Source organism: Excalfactoria chinensis, chromosome 4 (assembly GCF_039878825.1).
Source record: "Excalfactoria chinensis isolate bCotChi1 chromosome 4, bCotChi1.hap2, whole genome shotgun sequence".
Lineage (NCBI taxonomy): Eukaryota > Metazoa > Chordata > Aves > Galliformes > Phasianidae > Excalfactoria > Excalfactoria chinensis.
In genome coordinates, this window is record NC_092828.1 from 74,978,516 (window position 1) to 74,996,641 (window position 18,126).

The 18,126-nt window shown below is 45.3% G+C and overlaps 1 protein-coding gene across 8 annotated transcripts in view; it reads left to right on the plus strand.

Annotated features, from left to right (window-relative positions):
* Nucleotides 1-6,164: 6,164 nt before the first annotated feature.
* Nucleotides 6,165-18,126, plus strand: part of ZNF185 (zinc finger protein 185 with LIM domain) — a 44,179-nt gene continuing 32,217 nt past the window's right edge. For 7 of the 8 annotated variants that reach the window (XM_072336766.1, XM_072336771.1, XM_072336769.1 and 4 more), the window contains exon 1: nucleotides 6,286-6,412. The gene's annotated coding sequence lies outside the window, so the exon portion shown is untranslated. Of the gene's footprint in view, nucleotides 6,258-6,285; nucleotides 6,413-18,126 lie in introns of those variants that run through there. The other variant, XM_072336767.1, reaches the window with a different exon arrangement.

The window sequence follows — 18,126 nt, forward strand, 5'->3', positions numbered from 1 at the left end:
GTGCAGAGGAGGTCCAGTCCAGACACACCTTGGTGCCAGGAAGGAAAAATGTTGGCTTGGTTGTAATTACTCAGAAAAAGTAAGAAGAAAAAGGACAGAAACCATCTTGTGTGTCCAGAGAGCACTGAGGCAAATTTGTGTCAAGCCTGAGGTGAATATGTAGGAGGTTTCAGGAGGAGAACAGTGTTTACATCATTCAGGCATACTGTTACCAGCATGAAAGCTCACTATCTTCAGTGTCTTGTGCATACAGGGACCTACCATCCATCACAGTGCTCAAATTAACCTTCTTGTGGAATCGTGGAAGTGGCACCTTTTAACTTTATAAATCCTTGCATACGTTATTTGGATCTGCTGGTGGTAGTTATCTCAGAGCATCAGTATGAGTTTCCACAGCTTTTAGCCCTACGAAGCCAAACGTGACGTGGATGGGCTGTACTCTGCTCCTGGAGACAATTGTTTACCAAGTTTCATTAGTGCTTGTGCAAACCCTTTGGAAGTGCCAGGTCCACAGATGTATGTGATGGTGCAACTTGGCCCTTATTATTGAAGAAGGAAAGCTTCTTGCTTGCCTTAGAGCCTGGGGGCGGCTTGCTGAGCTGGCAATGAGAAATAAATAGGCATCTCCCTGCTTGCAACAGAGCGTGTTTGAGGGTGTTTCTGCTAGCAGATTGCATGCATTGTTTTACTGTCTTAGCAGTACCATCAGGCAGCTTCCCTTTTGCCCAATGTTTACTGACAAGACAATATTATCTTAATTCTGAGAGCTCCTGCCCTCCTGTGCAGATATGTTTTCATGACTATGGGTGGTTTCCTGTTAAGATTATTTTATTCTAGCCTTAAATAGTCCAGTATATATGATTCTGTTCTGCTACCTGCTATTAGGAAGGTGAGGTCTGGCATTTCAGAAGCACTTTGTAATAACGCCACATGAAAAACCAGTTTGTTTCCCTTGCAACAAATGGGCGTAGCGATTTTACACCCTTCTACTCATCGCAGCTCTGCTCGCTCTCTACTGAAGCTTTGCTTTTCTGTAACCCTGGTGAAGGCACAAAATATTGATGTGTTGGGTGTCTTCCTTGTACGTTCAGTGCAAGGTGGTTGCACAGGGGAAACTGTTACCCAAAAGACAGGAGGTATTTATGTGGAGTTTAGTGCTCTGGAGTGGTGCTAACCCATTTTTCATGATAAGACTCAAATTCTAAATATACTTTAACTGCTCAAATACAGGCTGGGCTGGTCAGAGAGACTGTGTGCCTCTAGGCAGAAGTCCACTGCTGTCAGCAGAATGACAAGAATTGCTTTGCTGCTCCATACAACCCCCTTCCTGTAAAGCTGACTGCCTGGATTTCAGAAGTTCATCAGGTCCCTGCCTTGTAGACACTGCTGTTTCTAAAGGTACACGAACTGCATCTCTGCAAAGGAGTGTATTACAGAGTTGTGCCAACTAGTTTTAGACTGGCTCTCTCTGGAAATGGTAGAAGCATGCCCTGTGCAGCAGGGAGCTTAGAACGGGCTGATTTATTCTACTTGAAGTAGTGCACAGTATCTAGATATTAGAGGCCAACCTGTCTGCCTGAGCTTCCCCACTGCTGTTTGTGGCTCTAGTATCCCCTCTGAGACAGCTTCCGGATCTCTTAGGGAAACAGAGAGCTCATCTGGTGGAGCATTTACTGCCACGGTTCCTCTAAGAACAAAGACAACTCACCTGCAGACTCAAAAAGCTCAGTGTGTCTAGTTGAAGCTTGGTCCTCAGTTTTTCTTCTTCCTGGATGCGTGTGTCCTTTGTGCTTGCTGCATTCTATCCTTGAGAAGTTCTCCTATACTATAGCCAAGTCACTCCTATTTTTTTCATTGTTTTTTCTTTTTTTTTTTTCTTTCCTTTTCACTTGTGCTGAGTTCTTTAACGCTGTTAGGCGTTCTCTCCAGTTTGTGAATGGTTTCTGTGTCTGCAGCTTCCTTGTGTGATGCAATTCTTATGCCTTGCTGATCACAAATGGTCTGCTTTGCAGTGTACAGAGGAATATAAAGAAGTCATATAAGCAGTGGTGAAATAAGCATTAAACAGACTTAACTGAAACATCTTTGAGAGGTGCTTATGCTTTTCTTGTAAAGGAGTTGTAGGGAGAACCCATTTTCTTATAAAATCAGATACTACAGGCTGAATTTTACCTGTAGCTGTTAGAGAAAAACCATGTTGCCTAACTGGAGATGGAAAAAAGTTCTTCTTATCTGTTGGTTCCTCCCTTCCCTACTGCAGGAGCGTGTGTGCCTCCGGAGAAGGTTGTTGAAACCGCAGCACAAGTCTCCTGTATGGGGCTGGGCTGTCTCCAGCACAGCTGGATGGCTGCTTGACCATACCTTTGGCTCATGGCCTGAGGAGGGAGTCCAGATCTGCAGCAGGTTGAGGTGTTTCTAAGCCAGACCCTGTGAATTTTAACCTTGTAAAGAGGGGAAAAGCCCTTCTTGAATTTTACTCCTGTACTGATGAAGGGACCTGACCATAGCACATTCAGGGTTTGCTCTGGAGTTATACAGGTGAATGCTGCTGTTTCCAGATGACGCTGGTCCTGCTGGTGCGACTGAGCTTGGTGCATTTGTCCTTAAGTTTAATGAATATGTCAGTATTTAACCTATAGCTGCCGGTTTGGAAATGCTGCTACTTCTTGCAGAGTTAAGAGTTATATTTTTCTTGGTGTCTCAGCATCAGGCTTGTAGTTGTTGCTGTATTATGTTAGTGAATGAAGGGGGCAAAAATAAAGCGTGATTTCACTCCACCCACACACAGGCATGTGTATACACACTGCATGTTTATATTAGAAACCACGCATAAGAATCCCTTCATTTTGGAGTCTTTATGCTAAAGCTGCTTCTAAAAATAAAGATGCTCCTGATCTGCTTGTCTCAGTCAATGCCTGAAGTTAAACAAATTGACTTTCCTCACAGATTTACCGTGATCTTTCATCTTCTGGTCTGGAGCAACCTGATAGTGCTGCATCTGAGCGACCCTATGGTGTGTTGCCCTTCCAGTGTCGCACAGGCCTGCCCTTGGCTGGCAAAAAAGAACCTTCTGCCTCTGGCCACTGCTGTAATTTGGAAATGCCGTGTCATTAAAAACTGAATATGCTCCCGTAATTATGAAGAACACCCATCGGGGATTCTGTGCCTGCTGGTGTGAGTGACGTTCACCTCTACTTTAGAAAGAGGTTTATCTAAGAGCTTTTTTGGGGATAAAACCACAACGATTTGTTTGAGGGTGATTGTCCTGTTAACTGTCCAAGCTGCTGCACACCGTATATGTGCTTGCTGAGCTTTGTTTGCTGTATAGGATTAGTATGAACTGGGGTGACACGACAGCCCTGGAAATCTCTAGTCTGAAGGAAACTGTCTGCATGGCTGGTCACGGTTCTTTTTCTAAAGACAAAAGCTGATCCTACCCTTCTCTCCTTACTGAGAAATAAAAGACAAAGCTGCAATTTATGTTCATATGTCTGTATACTAACATGTATATATGCAAATACTACATTTCCGGTGGTGTCCTCTCACCCTCTGGCATTGTCCTCATCTAGGTAAGAAAGACTGAAAGTCCATCTCCATGGTCTCCTGGTACTGGAAAACAGCAGCTCATGATTTTCCCCTTTTCTGAGTTGTAAAAGCATCCCATCTCTTTCTTTCTCTGGGCTGTTAAATAAGGTCTGCTCTCTGAGAGCTTGGGCAAATGATGTCATCACTGTTTTTCTCTGTGTAAGTCTCAGATGTTTTGTATTCAAAACACTTGAAAGAGATGCGAGTATCTTACTACTGGGGACACCACGTGCATCAGGTGAAGGTAAAGCCATGTGTTACTTTCTCTCCCCAGGGCTCCAGTTGTGAGTGAGCCACAGCTTCCTCCTACTGAAATGGAAAATAAATGGAAGGAAGAGTAGATATAGTAGAATAAGGACCCTTTTATTCCAACATAGATTGTCCATGAGTGGCAGTTTTAACTTCATCTTATTTCTTGTTAGCTTTTACAAACAAGCCTTAAATCTCCTTGCCTTGCTCCTGTGGCCAATATGATGTGTAGCAGTGAGCGGGCAAACGCTGTCCTTCATTCATGTGTTGTTCAGCAGCCTTGTATCTCACAGTTTTGTTAGCCTGCAGCTGAAATGTCATAGCTAGTGTTGCACCAGAAATCCATGGCTAAATTAAGTGAAATAAAATGTCTTCCTTGGTTCCTTCTATCAGGAGCATTGTGACAGGATTAGCCCAGTGTGGAGAGCCCAGAGTGGGACTGAGATGCCAGCAAGTGCTCTTTTGTATTCCTGAAAGAGAAAGGCTACGTGAGGTCAGTACTGAGTCACTGGAGCTTCTTGGTGACATCAGGAGGTGAAACATGGGAGAATGAAACCTGAGGAGCATTCAGAAGGTTGACATTGACAGTCTAGATTGGGGGTAGTTCATGCTGGGTGAAAAGATGTGTCTTTCTTGGCATTCCTGCCTATCTCACTTGGCTACATGCTGTGCAACAAGTCTTTTACCAGCAGCTTGAGCATCCAAGTTGTGATAGAGTTGCCAGCTCGGAAATGTATTCTTTGCTTTTCTACCTTTCTACCATACCCTGAGTTTAAGACCTGTCTTTGTATCACAGAAGCTTTGTACCAGTATTTTCAAGCTAGTAATAAGGTATTACTTAGCAATACACTCATCTCCTCTTAGTTAATTAAAAAAAGCAATTCTTTGCTGCATTTCTTTCTTCTGAGGAAGAAAGCCATGTTGATAGAGGTCATCACAGCTGATGTCTTACACTGTACTTCTGCCAGTTCAACACAGTTTGTCTGCAGTAGAACTTGGATGTATTCTTCTAGACTGTTTTTCATTGTCTTCTTTGTTCACTGTCACAGTGTTCATCATAGATTTGTATTCATTTATTTTTAAACATTCAATGCAGAACAGCGTGTTTGTGCTAGAAGAAGAATGGTAGTCCTTAGACCCTGGGGTGTCCCTTCTGCTCCTTTGGCTCCTAGCACACCAAAAAGACTGGCCAGGCTGTTAGTCGCTATTACTTCAGGAAATAACCCGAATGAGCCTTCAGCAAAGGGATGGGGTGACTCAGGGGTTACTGAAAATAAAGCTGCACTGTCAGCTAGAGCCCTGAATCAGAGGATGCTTTATGGAGGTAGGGACTTGGTCTGTATTTTAAATAGTCTGTTTCCTGCATTGGACACTACTCTGGGCACGCTCAGGGTGTGGCTTTGTGAACATCGCCTTCCCTCCTGTGCCTATCTTAGCTGGGATCAGCCGCAGCCTTTGGGAAGAAAGCTCTGCTGAGCCTGCGCAAGTAGATCAGAGAGAAAGATCTGCGATTGGAATAACAATGTTGGCATCAGGGCTTTTCAGCCATTATCTCTGCTGTTCTGCTGAGAGCCAGGGATGTATTATTAGCTCTGTTGTAGCTCATCCCAGTCCAATACACTGGTGGTTTGCTTACTGTCCTGCAGCAGATTGGTCCCAAAACTGAGAAGGCAGATATTTTCTGTGACCCATCTGCTAGAGGATTCTTGCTACTTCAGTTTAGTTTGCATACGTTGGTGAGCACGGAGATGGAGAGAGGTTCTAACATGTGCGTGGTCGGGGCTTTACCACCTTTTGGTCATCCCGTGGCAGTCCTGGGCTAAAGCCCTGACTTCTCAGAAGTGCTCTAAACTCATGTCTCTAACCACAAGCCTTTAGGAAGCTGCAAAAAGTGTGTCCAAGGGTGCTGTGTCCAAGAGACCGGTGGAACTGGGCCTTAGGGAACTTGTGGCAACTGCAGCAATTAATTAAAAGGGAAAATAAATTGAGTAAGTTGATAGTACCCAACAGCTTCCTCTGCACTGAATGGTGATAAACACACCTATGTCCCTCATTTAATTAGTTAAAGTGAGCGGATGGCTGCTTGGTGCTAATTACAGTGCCAGCCCCTAATGCTGTAAGAGTATCACCGCTGAGAGCAACTTTCTCAAATGCAGGGGCTTGTCAGTATGTGGGCAGCAAAGGGGTGGGCTGAATTTCTTCCCAAGGGGCTGATCTCTGCTGTCCCATTGCTGCACGAGGCATGGGAAGGTGACAACTGCTGGAGAATGCAAAGAATGTAGAGGAGAGTTGGCAGGAGGGGAGACCGCGCAGTCTGAATAGAGAAACCTGTTTGATTCCCCTGAAGGGCAAAACACACCCAAGTCTCCTCCTCAAAACAAGGCTTGGCTTCCAGGAGCCAACCCTCTCGGCCCGCCCGGCAGGTAAGCACTCTGCCTCACCCACAGTTGCCTCGCTGCCAGGGAGGATCGGAGGCACTCGCTGCGAACCCTTGGGGGGCAAAGGCACTTGGAGACTGATTGCAGACTGCTCAACATCTGTCTTTTGAGGGAAGGCTGCAGCTGCGAAGCCTCCGCAGGTAGGGCTGAGCAGAGAGGTGGCTCTCTGAGCTCTGCAGGGAGTAGCTGGGGTGCTCCTGCAGTCCGTGATTCCCTTGCTTGCTCTGTATGAGGAGGAGGAGGATTGTCATCTCCTAACCTGATGATACAGGGATCTGGCAAGGATGAGGGAAGCTTCTATTGAAGCCTCTCAGAGGAGGGGAAGCTAGTGTGTTAGTCCCAAGTGTGGATATGAAATGATGCTAAAGAAGTGGTGTTTAGTATAGATACGAAAATAAGGCAGAACACAGGGGGTTGCATAGGAGGTTTTGCTTCTTGTATTCGTCAGATCACTGAGCTCCCTCCCTGCCTGCCTATCTCTCTAAAATCTGTCCCCTTCTTAATCTGTAAGGTGTACTGGGGGCATGGCAGCAGGGACAAGTCTATGCACTGGCAGGAGGGATCAGCTGTGTAGGACAACTATAAAACTTGAGCCCGTGACTCTTAACAGCTTCTTGAGAGGCTAAGGGTCAGATACCACATTTGCACCATACCTAACCCTCTTCCCCAGGACCTGTGTGGTTCAGAGAGAGGGGTGAGTGGAGATCTTTCTGATCTTCTGCCTTGTTTTGTTTCTTTATGAATTAGTTTGAAATCAGGACCCTGGAAAGGAAAGGATGGAAGTGGTGGAGCTGGCGCAGGAGGGGTGAACACCTCCCTCAGTCCCTTGATTCTTCCTACCTGAAAGCCTGGTGAACATCTTCCCCATTTCTCCATCTCCACTCCTCTGTTCGGCCCTTGCTGCTCCAGGACAAACCCCAGCCAGGAGGATGACTGAAGCTGGACAGGTTGCTCAGAGCAGTGATGGGATGTTTTTGTCCTGCTCTGTTTGTGGGTCTGTGATGCAAGCGCCAAGCAAAGTGCCTTTGAAAGAAAGAAACTTTTCCTTCCTTTTTTGCTTTCATCTTTAGACATCAAGGCATAAGGTCAATGCCATGCGGGTGAGGTAAACATCCTTTACATCTTTCTTCCTTTTCAAATACAGAAATTAGTTGAGCAATTAAGAATTAATACCTTGTAATTAGAGTAATGAAACTTCATACCAAGTATAGTGAAAAATTATTCAGTAATTCTGGGTAACAACAGAAGTGAGCTGCTGTGATGGGGTGGTCACGCTGTGCTCCTAGCATGGAAGGCCCCAGAATGATTTCTCAAGATGGGCAGGATTGTAGCTGCTCCAGTTAAGTTGACACCATGCTTTCCCAGCTTCAGTAGCTCATATCTTTGCCAGTGTCATCTGGTCAGACTGATTTTTTTTCTATGTGGGGTATGTGGTTGCAAGTGAATTAAACTATAATTATGCATTTGTGGCTTGAGAGCACTTGTCTCAGACAGCTGAAATGTGTCCGTCCTTCATGTTGGATCTCAGTGCAGGCTTCCCCGTGACAGTTTTTGGTCTTTATCTTTCTTTTCCTCATGCCTCGGGGAGAAGAGATGTTTACTGTCCCCAGGTACAGGTGACCAGAAGCTGAAGGAATTGCAGAGTTGGTCTGAGGCTCTTCACAGAAATCCTTCACAGCCCGTGGGCTCAGCTCCTATGATTCATATTCAGGGTCATGTCAGCCACTCTGAGAAAGGTGGGGACGCAGTTAATGACCGTGGTGCGGTTTAAATTGTTTGACTGGCATCACAGAAGGATTGCAACAGAGGCATAAAATGGCACCTGCAGTGGAGTAACCATCCTGGAGCACCTCTGCTGTGAAAAACAGCTGAGAGAGCTGGGGTAGTTTAGCCTGGAGAAGAGAAGGCTCTAGGGGAACCTTATTGAACCCTTTTAAATATCACCCAGGGTTTAGCATTATGAGCCTTTCTGCTTCTAGGCAGTTTTGCATGATTTTTATCTGCGTTTGAAAGCCTTCAGCCAACCTGTTGCTCCTAATGCAGGGCCACTGTTGTGATATGACAGATATGTCCTGGAGTCCAAGTCCTGGAGCATGCTTCAGGCTGGTGGCCTGGTCCTTCAGAGAGAACTGGCAGCCACCATCACAAACACTCAGGTACCTGTGTGGATGAGATGGGATGAGGTTCTGAACTGTAGATTCTGAAGTGTCACTCATTTCCCCCACAGGCAGACAGAAGAATGGAAGCTGTCCATCCTTCCCAGGCATGGAATATCATTCAAGCGAGAGTTCAAGGGTGAAATAAATGGTAGTTTTAGCAGTGCTTTCTTAGAAAATATCACACTAATGGGCACAAGTTGCTAACCTGGTGTAAACTTTCTTTACTGCATCCAACCTGCTGAAAGGACTTTAAAGGGTTAACTTTACTCTGGCAGGTTTTATGCTAGATCAGGCACAGTCTGTCCACGCTACCTTAACTTCATAGCAGATCAGGTAACAGCTGACATAAAAGCATAACACTGGCACAAGGTTTGCATTGTGTGCTCTGGCTAATGCAAGAGAAATGCAAGTATGTGCCCACGCCTAATCCAAATCACTGGAGGGCAGTCTGACAGTGCGCAGACCTGGATTAGCAATCCTGAAAACTGGATACTGCCTTTCTGGGGCAGGGAGCCTCGTAGGTTATGTGGAGAAGCATTTTCTCACTGGTTTTCCTTTCTGTAGGTTTCTGTAAGTTCATCTTGGTCTGCTGAGTGTTGATCTGAGGTGCCATATTTCATCAAATGGGTTGGAGAACAGGCACTGGGAATGTGGTTTAGATCTAGATAACAAAATCCTCAGCGAAGTTTAGGAGGTTTAAATGAGGTTCCAGTTCAAGCCTTTTGCAAGCTTCAAATACATTCTAGCTTGAGGACAGTGATAGTCAGAAGGTCAGAATGTGCATCAATTATCATTAAACCATGAGACTCGTCTTCATAACTGCCCTCCAGTTTGCAACTGATTCTGCCATGAGTATGCAGGTTTCTATCTGGTGAAAAGAGTTTTGTACTTTTCTACCTATGCAGGAGAATGTGAAATATTGCTTGGAAGGAAACAGGACAGCATGGATGGTCTCTGTCTTTAGGCAGTGTAGGCGATGCAGCATGGAGCTGCTGGATGCAGGTACTGGTAGGCAGGGAAGGATTGCTTTGCAGTTGGACTCACCGGTGATGCTTTGGGCTGAAGGACAATAGCACTATCTTAAGTAGTTTCTTGTCTATTAATGGATTTTACGTTGAAACCCCAAGATTTTGTCTCCCTGTTGCATGGTCTCAGTAAACACCACAGGACTCAGCTATGGGGTCTCTGCCCAGAAGGTACAACAGGACTTTTCAGCTTGCAGCATCTCATCACTCAGCTTTTCTGGGAAGCAGCACAGCAAAGTGACATTGGTCTCAGGGCTCGATGTCCCTTCAGGGAACCAGAGGGCTGTAACATGAACTCAGTGGCTGGCCTGGGCTGTGTGGACAGGTCAGGAGGCTAGAGGCATCCTGTGGTGCTTTCCAGGAAAGCTGTATTTACAGGATCAAAGCAGCTCTGCTTCCTTTCCTAGGGCAGTCATTTAGTCCTCAGAACTAGCTCCAACATCAGACACAACTCATCACCAAGACAGAGGGCAAGGTGGCTATTAGGTGCAAGGGGCCCATTAATGCAAGTGCCCTACAAACTCCTGACAAAAGCAGGCTGAATATTTGTTATTAACATTTTAAAGTTGAAGTTGAGCCATCGGAAGGGGGGGTGGCTTTAAGTTTTTCTTCTGTGTGTTTACAGGTAATAGGAGCTGCAGCCGGCTGTTAAAGAACAGCAAGTGTTTCATCTCCTGAAGTATAATTACATCTTTTTAAATGGCTTATGCAGAAAGCAGAATCACTCCCAAATAAGTGATGGGCTGCTGATTTCTGGCACTTGGAGAATTTATTAGCAAAGAGTGCTGTTCTGGATGTACATCAGTTCATTTGCAAAGGACTACATGAGCAGGCAAAGATCTATCACTACCTCCTTCCTGCTGCTGCTGAGGGCCAGCTGCATCCTGTGTGGCTCTGGGGATGGCAGTAGACATGGGGATGGAGAAGAGCACAGGCTGTGATCTGTGGGGATCACTCCTTGCTAGGGGTGAGACTGAAGTTTGTAGTGTGACCTGGGAGCAATTTATTAGTTCCTCTGCTGGTACCACTGATGGCGCTTGCTGTCATGGTGTGTCCACCCAGCCATGGCAGCCAAACCGAGCTCTGGAACTTGTTTCACCTGCCAAGCCAAGGATTTTCACCAGGAGCTGCCTTCTGAAGCACTGTTGAGAGGAAGAGACCACATCCCATTAATGCCAGTGGCATCCTTTGCAACTGCCTTAAAACACCTTGAAATACCCGAGGCAAGGACCACTCCAGCACCTGGGTGCCTACAGAGAGTGAGCTGAGCTGGCTGGCTGCCCGCAGACAGGCACACCCTGAAGATTAAAATCTAAACAAGGTTTCAGGTCCCCTTTCCTTATTAAGTAGGTTGTAATTACTTTCATTCACGTGATGGGGAGCTGCAGAGGCAGTCTTCATGCCCTTCTTCCCTTCAGTGACTGAATGGTGTCTGTCCATTCAGCTCCGTAGCAAAACTACTTTTTGTACCCTGGGATTTCCTGTATCTTGCTCATGATTTTCAAGACTGTGGTTGTCCAGAGTCTTGGTGGTACTCTGTGCCTAAGAACATTAGGGTCTTTGTAAAAGTTAGTGTGGATTTATCTCGCAGTTCCATTTGAAACATGCAGTCTTAGGACATGATGTACTAAGAGGGTTTTGGTAGAATATTTATTTCTTGTGCTGGAACACTCATGTTGGATGCTTTGTCAGCGAGAATTTATGCATCTGAAAACCTGTTTTTATGGGTCACCTGTTGTCTGGAGGGTCTCAATTGCAATCACCCAGCACACAGGCTGAGGGACTTTAGCTGACTGTACTCTACTAGAAGCTTGAGGCAAAGATGTGCTGTAAATCACAGATTATGTTTGTCAGGAACAGTCTCTAGCCTATAGCTGTCATGTATTTGCATTGCCCAGGGATGTCCAGACAGTTTCCATTATCTCTACCCTGTTCATAGGAGAGGGTTGGAAAGAAAAGAGAGGCCTAGAGATCGGTCTGGCTTATGAAGTACTCTGCTACCCCTGGCATCAGCCCTGTGCAGTTGGTGGAGAGGGAAACCCAGATCATCAGTGATGTTCTCCAGTTCTCCCAGTGATATCACTCAGATGATCAAAGTTGCCTTCTTCAGTGTACCCAGCATGCAGCTCCACCTGTACTACATACCAGTGACCTGCTGCCACACAGAGGGGAGAGGCAATTTGGATTTAATTGCCTTGAAGGTGATCAGGTTCTGACTTGAAAAAGGGCCTGTGAGAACCTGAGGAGATTCACTTAAAATTGGCTCCGTCCAGGAATTGTTGTGTCACCTCTCCCCTATGTAGGACCATGGCATTAGTTTTCTCTGTTGCTATGATCTGTGCTAGAAACATACCTCTTCACCCCATAAAGATGCCAGCCTTTTTGAATCTTGGATATGGGCAAGAGGGAAGGACGTGTCCGAGGAACAAGGAGATAATAGATGAAAGCAGTGGCATCACAGCTAAGCAGCTTGTTGGGGATGAACACAGAGTGGAGAATCCTGCAGTGAGCCAAGTAGGCAAGGTGGAGTGTTTTGAAGAGCAGAGTTAAATGGTCCATGCTTGTCCCTCTGCTCACCTGGCATCCAGTGCCCTTGGTGTGAGGCTTGGGAAGATGGATTGAAAGATCCAGATTTCCACACCGTCCCAGCCTTGCTCTTGGTGAATTACACCACAGGGAATAACAAAGGCAGAAGCAAGCCAGAGTATTTCTGCAAACCCTTGCTCTGATCTGCTGCTCTAGCCAGCATGTGGGAAGGGAATAAAACTCCTATGACAATTATGAAGCTTCATCTCTTGCTTAAGAGCAGAAGGCAACAAGGAGGTGCATCACTTGGAGGATTAGAGCAGAGGCCAGCTGCATTGAATTAGTTATGTCCTTAGGTTCTCATGGAAAGACAAACCCTGGATTCAAAGCTTGGGCTGTGAGTAGAGCACTTAGGGAATTTAACAGGAGAAAGTTGCTTCTCATGGGCTATCAGGTTGTTTTTCTGGCGGAGATCAGGATAAAGGAGATGTTTGGAGTACTTTCAGGAGGCTGTAGCTGGCAGCTGCTTTACTTAGAGGACTTGGACTGGCAGTGATAAACCCGATACAGCTCCGTTGTTAGACTTGCACTGCTTCTTCCATCCCCTCCCCCAAAATTTCCTGTTCCTTTAACATTGCACTGTTGCATTTTAGAAAAGCAGCTAACGGAGAGGGGAAGGAGATGACTTCCCGCCCTCCCTTCATGCCAGCAGCAGGGCATGATTCAAGCCCCCTAAAAGACAGCTTTGTGCAGGACGTGGACCCGCTCCAGGAACAGATTTCAGGGTAGGCGTTTCCTTCCCTGGCAGAGCCACTGACTCTGCTTGCTGACACTGGCCACATCAGCATCTCTAACAAAGAGGCAGGTGTTTTCTCTAGGCTGTGTGCACTGCTGAGCACTGTGCTAGGCCTCTTCTTTTATCCTCTTTATTAAATAGACTCAGATGACATTTGGGGATTTGATTTTTCCTTGTGCTAGGGCAGCCAGGAGTTAACCCCTCCTATAACAACCATTCACACACTGAATAGCTCGAGACTTTTCCACTCTTTAGAGAATGGACTTCTGATTTATTTTATTTTATTGTGTGTCGTTTTCTACCCTGCAGATTGCAATTGCTATGGGAACACTGTCATCACCCGAGGACAAGACATTCTGGCTGCAGCCTTTGTAGGCTTATTTTCAGTAAAGTCTTGTTCTTGAGCCCTGTTCACAGCATCCTGACATTCTGGGGCATCAGAATGTGAAAACTACTATAGGCATCTACCCTAGGAAACCAAATCACTTTGATTCAGTTACTGCCCATTAAGCTAGGTGAGCCTTTTTGAAGCTATTTCTTCAACAGTTCTCTAACTGGTTTGATTCAGACCGTGAGGGGTCTTTTACAGTTGTGTGCATTTGATCACCACGTTTAGGGGTTGTTCCTGAAGGCAGTAATAGCAGAAGGTGTTGTAGAGTGGATTGAAATTGTCAGGTGTTTACCGATCCATTTTTTCCCAATATATTTATTTTTGGATGGAAAAAGAAACAACAGAAAACGCTACAAATATTATTCTTAACGCTTGCTGAATGAACACAAGGCACAGTGTTTTGTAGTGTTTGCAAACATCCAGTTAGGACTGAGCATGCAGAAATATCAGCATGGAGTGACTGCTGAACCCAAAGGGAAAAGTAGATGTACAGATAGACTAATTATAATGTATAACTACAGATTAAGCCACAAAAAGGATTCAGCATATATCTTCTTGGTGTAAATGTCTGTGCACTGCACATACTGCAGTGTTTGTATCCCACAGACATTGCTATGAACTGTTTTGAAGGTAGATGGTATTTGAATTTGCACCCAGCTGTGCTCTGCATAGATGGTGTACACTGCTCTGTGAGTCACAGGCCTTTTAAGATGGATCAGATCTGAATTGTTTTAGCTCAGAAGCCTATAAGAAGGTGTGCAAGAACTGAATTCTGGCCCTTGTGCTACCTAGAATTTTTTCCTAGGCTGTAGTTAATAGGTGGGTCATGGAATGCATATCTATGCTTAAGCACTGCCTTTATTAATGCCCAGTTGTCCCTGCTGAGGAAGGAATCACTCCAGCGGACAGATCTAGGCACAGTGTCCAGCCTGTCATGTTTTCTTATTGCCTGTTTGATGTCTCTCTAGTAGATGAAGCTCTCCATGTTTTTCTCAGATCTCAGGCCAAAGGATAGTCAGTCTGAGAACCTGCTGTAGGGACACTGTCACAGTGTGGAGGAGTCAGGCCATGGAGCTCCCGGACTTGCTGCATGGCTGGGATTGTGGTTTCCATGGCTGTGATGTAAGCAGACCTTGATACCAGGCAGGTGATGTACCCTGGCTGAGGGGTTTCTCACAGAATTCTGCAAGTAGAAGCCCTTATATCCCCTTTTTATTTTAAGGTAAAAAAATCTGGTGAAATTGGCAGGTATTTACCAACATATATGTTTTTCTCTACAAACATTTACTCTTCTGCAACTGCTTTTTGAGAGGGATCATCTCGCAGAGCTTTGTAATTCACTCATTTATTTTGAGTATCCCAGGGCATTTTGCACACTTTGAGCCTGAGGCAGCTCTGTAAGGTTGTCTGGGGGAGGCACATTTAAGGGATTCATCTCTCAAAGTGCAGTTATCTTGGAGTAAAGCAGGCAGTGCTTAATGGAGCCTGCAATAACTGTTCAAATCAGGAATTTAAGAATTACTGCTCATTTACATAGAGATACCACCCAAGGGTGCCAATTGGGGTTGAGGGCCTATTGCACTGATGTCACGTAGGCATTTAATAGGAGACTCTGAAGTGCTCCCGCTGGGGTCCTACAGGAAAAGCTTCCACATAAATAGTTGGAAAGAAAAACGGTGTTGTTGTTGTCGTTTTGTTTTTCTGAAGTGATATTTTTATCCGAAGTTTTATATTTCTAGTGAATGTTTGATTGGAAGAATCTATTCCTGAACAGCTCTGGTGGCTACAGCTGAGTGACTTGTTTACTTGCTGAGTGTCCTTTCAGAACAGCCCCACAGCAGAAGATTTTTTATTAGGTAATGAATAAACAGAGGACCAAAAAGTGTATCCAGCCCCGTGGAATTACTTTTTAATTAAAGTTAATGGGGAAGTGATGGATCTAGCCTGAGTCAGCGAGAGAATTGAGCAATAGGTTGGTGGCTGTGAGGGGACAGGAATAGGAGAGGTTGCAGCTTTTTCAGCTTGTCTTTAATCCAGTGTCTCAAAATCTGTGACCTGCTTATAGGTGAATGGAGGTTCTCAGAGTTCACCGTTACATGTCAGGAAAAGAAGCTGTGAATTGCTTGCTGTCGTGCTTCTGTGAGGGCTGTGGGTCCAGAAGCTCCTGTGCATGCAGTGTGGTTTCTGTTAGCAATAGTATGCTATAGACATGGGGACTTGAGTGCCCAAAATTTAGAGTTCCATGGCCATGTTTCCAATCCTAAAGCATCATTTTTTGCCGTGGATAGTCATCTGAACTGCCTTTTATCCCTTTTATTTCCCATTTAATTCCCCCAAAGGCCAGGTGTTGAACTAATGTTTGAGTTGTGATGGTAAGAGGTGGGCAAGAAGCAGCACACCTCTGGCATCTTGCACAGAGGAATGGCAAAGCTGTCCTGAAAAGGCAGCTGCAGTGCTTAATAGCTGGAAATTAAGTTCACAGCCAGGCCCACAGATATCCCTCAGTGCTGCCAGGAGACAGATTTTTTGCTTCCTTTGACTCACAGGCCACGCTCTTAGCTCCAAAATGACCCTCAGTCAGGTGGAACAGTACTATTGGATCTTAAAACCTCCAGAAATATTATGTACTCTAATGAAGCCTGGGACTTAACCCACTGGGAGAAAAGGAATCTGTCTTGTCTTAACACCCAGACATGCATAGAGCATCCTCACTTCCTCTCCCCTCACCTGCTGAGTTCAGATCTTTAAGCTTCATTCAAGTGGCAGGTAATGTTCCTGTTCTCCAGGTGGGAAGGGGAGCTGTTGAGATCAGTTGCAATCTATCCTATAGAACTAGGCAAATGGATTTGTTTCCATAGCAATAGAAGAAATTATTGGAGCCTGTGGCTGTGGCTGATGATTGATTCCCAAATAAGATATGCCAACAAAAACACTTTTTTCCCTCTTATTACTTAACTACTATCTGCAGTGGAATTTCCAATAGCTGAAAAGCATCCTCTTGAAAAACTGCATCCCCTAATGCATTTTGACAAGGAAGATTTTGGAATTGCTCTGTGTTGGCTCGTCACTAGCTTTCAAGAGTATAATGGTAGGCAAATGTGAAGAAACTCCCTCTAAATCGTGAGCGGAGGTCTTTGAGATCTTCTGCACTGCAGACTTGCAAAAATAAAAAAGCTTTGGAACATGCTTTGAGGTCCCGCAGTATGTATGTTAAAGATACGTTAAAGTATAATAAAGTATAATATCTGTTAAAGCTTAAAGGCAGATTTTGCCAGAAAGGGGAAATTGTTTCAATGTCTAAGCAGTCCCTGGAGCAGTGAGAAGCACTTTTTTTCCCCCAGGAGTGTTGTGTCAGCTCTCTGGAGTCAGATGCCCTTTTGCTAATCCTCTCTGGCCCCATGAATCCCACACTCCTTTCCAAACAGCCGTGTGGTTTGAACAGACGCACTGCGTTGTGGTCCCACTGCAGCCTTGTGCTGCTACAGAAGCTGCATCTCCCATTCTTGTTCTAACCACCAGCCACTGGAATATTAAAGCGTGGAGAAATGATACTTGATTGCTTTGGGAAATAATATTCTTGATTCTGCTTTGCTGATCCGCCTCTTTTATTTTTCAGTTGGACCCCATATATCTCTCTTGTTCCCATTTCTTCAGCACAGCTTCTGTCTTAGCATCTGTAGACATCAGTTTGTCTGCCAGGTGCCAGCGGGCATTAAAACAAGAAAATGAGCTTTCCTTTCTCATGTAGGAAATGTTGAGTTATTCTAACTGCAGGAGCCATGATACAGCCTTTGTTGATTTGTCTTTCAACATTTTCATTGCTGAGTACATTGTATGGTCTGCGTTGATCATCACAATGGTTTACAGAGCTCACTGTCACACCTCCGGCAGGAGCTGACTGCAGGTGGTTAAGAATGTGAGCAAGAAGTAGAGTACTTGAACTGCTCTGTTCTTGCTGCATTCTTTCAGCTTCTAGTGATGTTATTTAGTCTGTATTGCCTTGATCCCTGGGTGAAGGGTAAAAAATAGCCACTTAGCCTAGCAGCCTTTGTGAATGAGAGAGAGAAAACTATATTAAAGGATGCAGAAAACTGTCTCCTCCAGCTCTCACAGAAGGACCTTGTCACCACTCTGTGCAGAAGCTTTGCTGCAAGATTGACTCTGGTCTCCTTTGTTAGGGCATTTGTGAAGAATCCTCACTGTGGGGCAGCCAGGCTCTAACTCCAAACCTTTCTGTCCATTGACCAGTACAGATCCTTCCAATGGTTCACAGCACTGGGATGGCTGGGCTGCTGCTGCCATTACATGAATCATAGGTATTAAAAACAGGCTGGCAGAAAACACTGCCAGTCCCCCAAAGCCAAGCCAGGAGATCACCACCGACATGTTCCAACATCTGTTTGTCAAGCCAGAAATATCAGTGGAGTTATGTCAGCATTTGCTGTGATCCTTCCCAGGGTGATGTGAGCCAGGAAGAGGGAACGCAGCGCCAGAGGAAAAGGCTTGGCCAGCATGTAGTTTCTGGCACGTGTATTTATATGCATGCTGAGTGCCACTCTTTGTGGCTTCCCTTCGTTTTTGGGTGTATTTGTTAAGCTAGGGGATTTGAGTGAGTAAGATGTGAAGCTGCTATTTAAGCAATAAACTGAGATGATGTTTCTTGCAGAGCTGATGCCAGCTATGTTGCGTGTCCAGGAGCAGAGTTCAGCAGCACCATGAGCTCCATCCCTCATTCGGCATCTTCCTGAGGACCCTCTCATGCTCTTGGAGCTGTTCTTTTCCACTGTTTCTCATCCTTTACTTCCTTCAGCTTTACCTTGTCCTGAAATAAGAAATAATTTAACAAGCAGAAGAGGGCACCAAATGCGTAGGAGCACCTCTGAATTGCAGTTAGCAAGGTAGCTGAGGTTGGAATCCATCTTTCTCGGGTCTGGTAGGTAGCGAAGCCGTGTGGCTT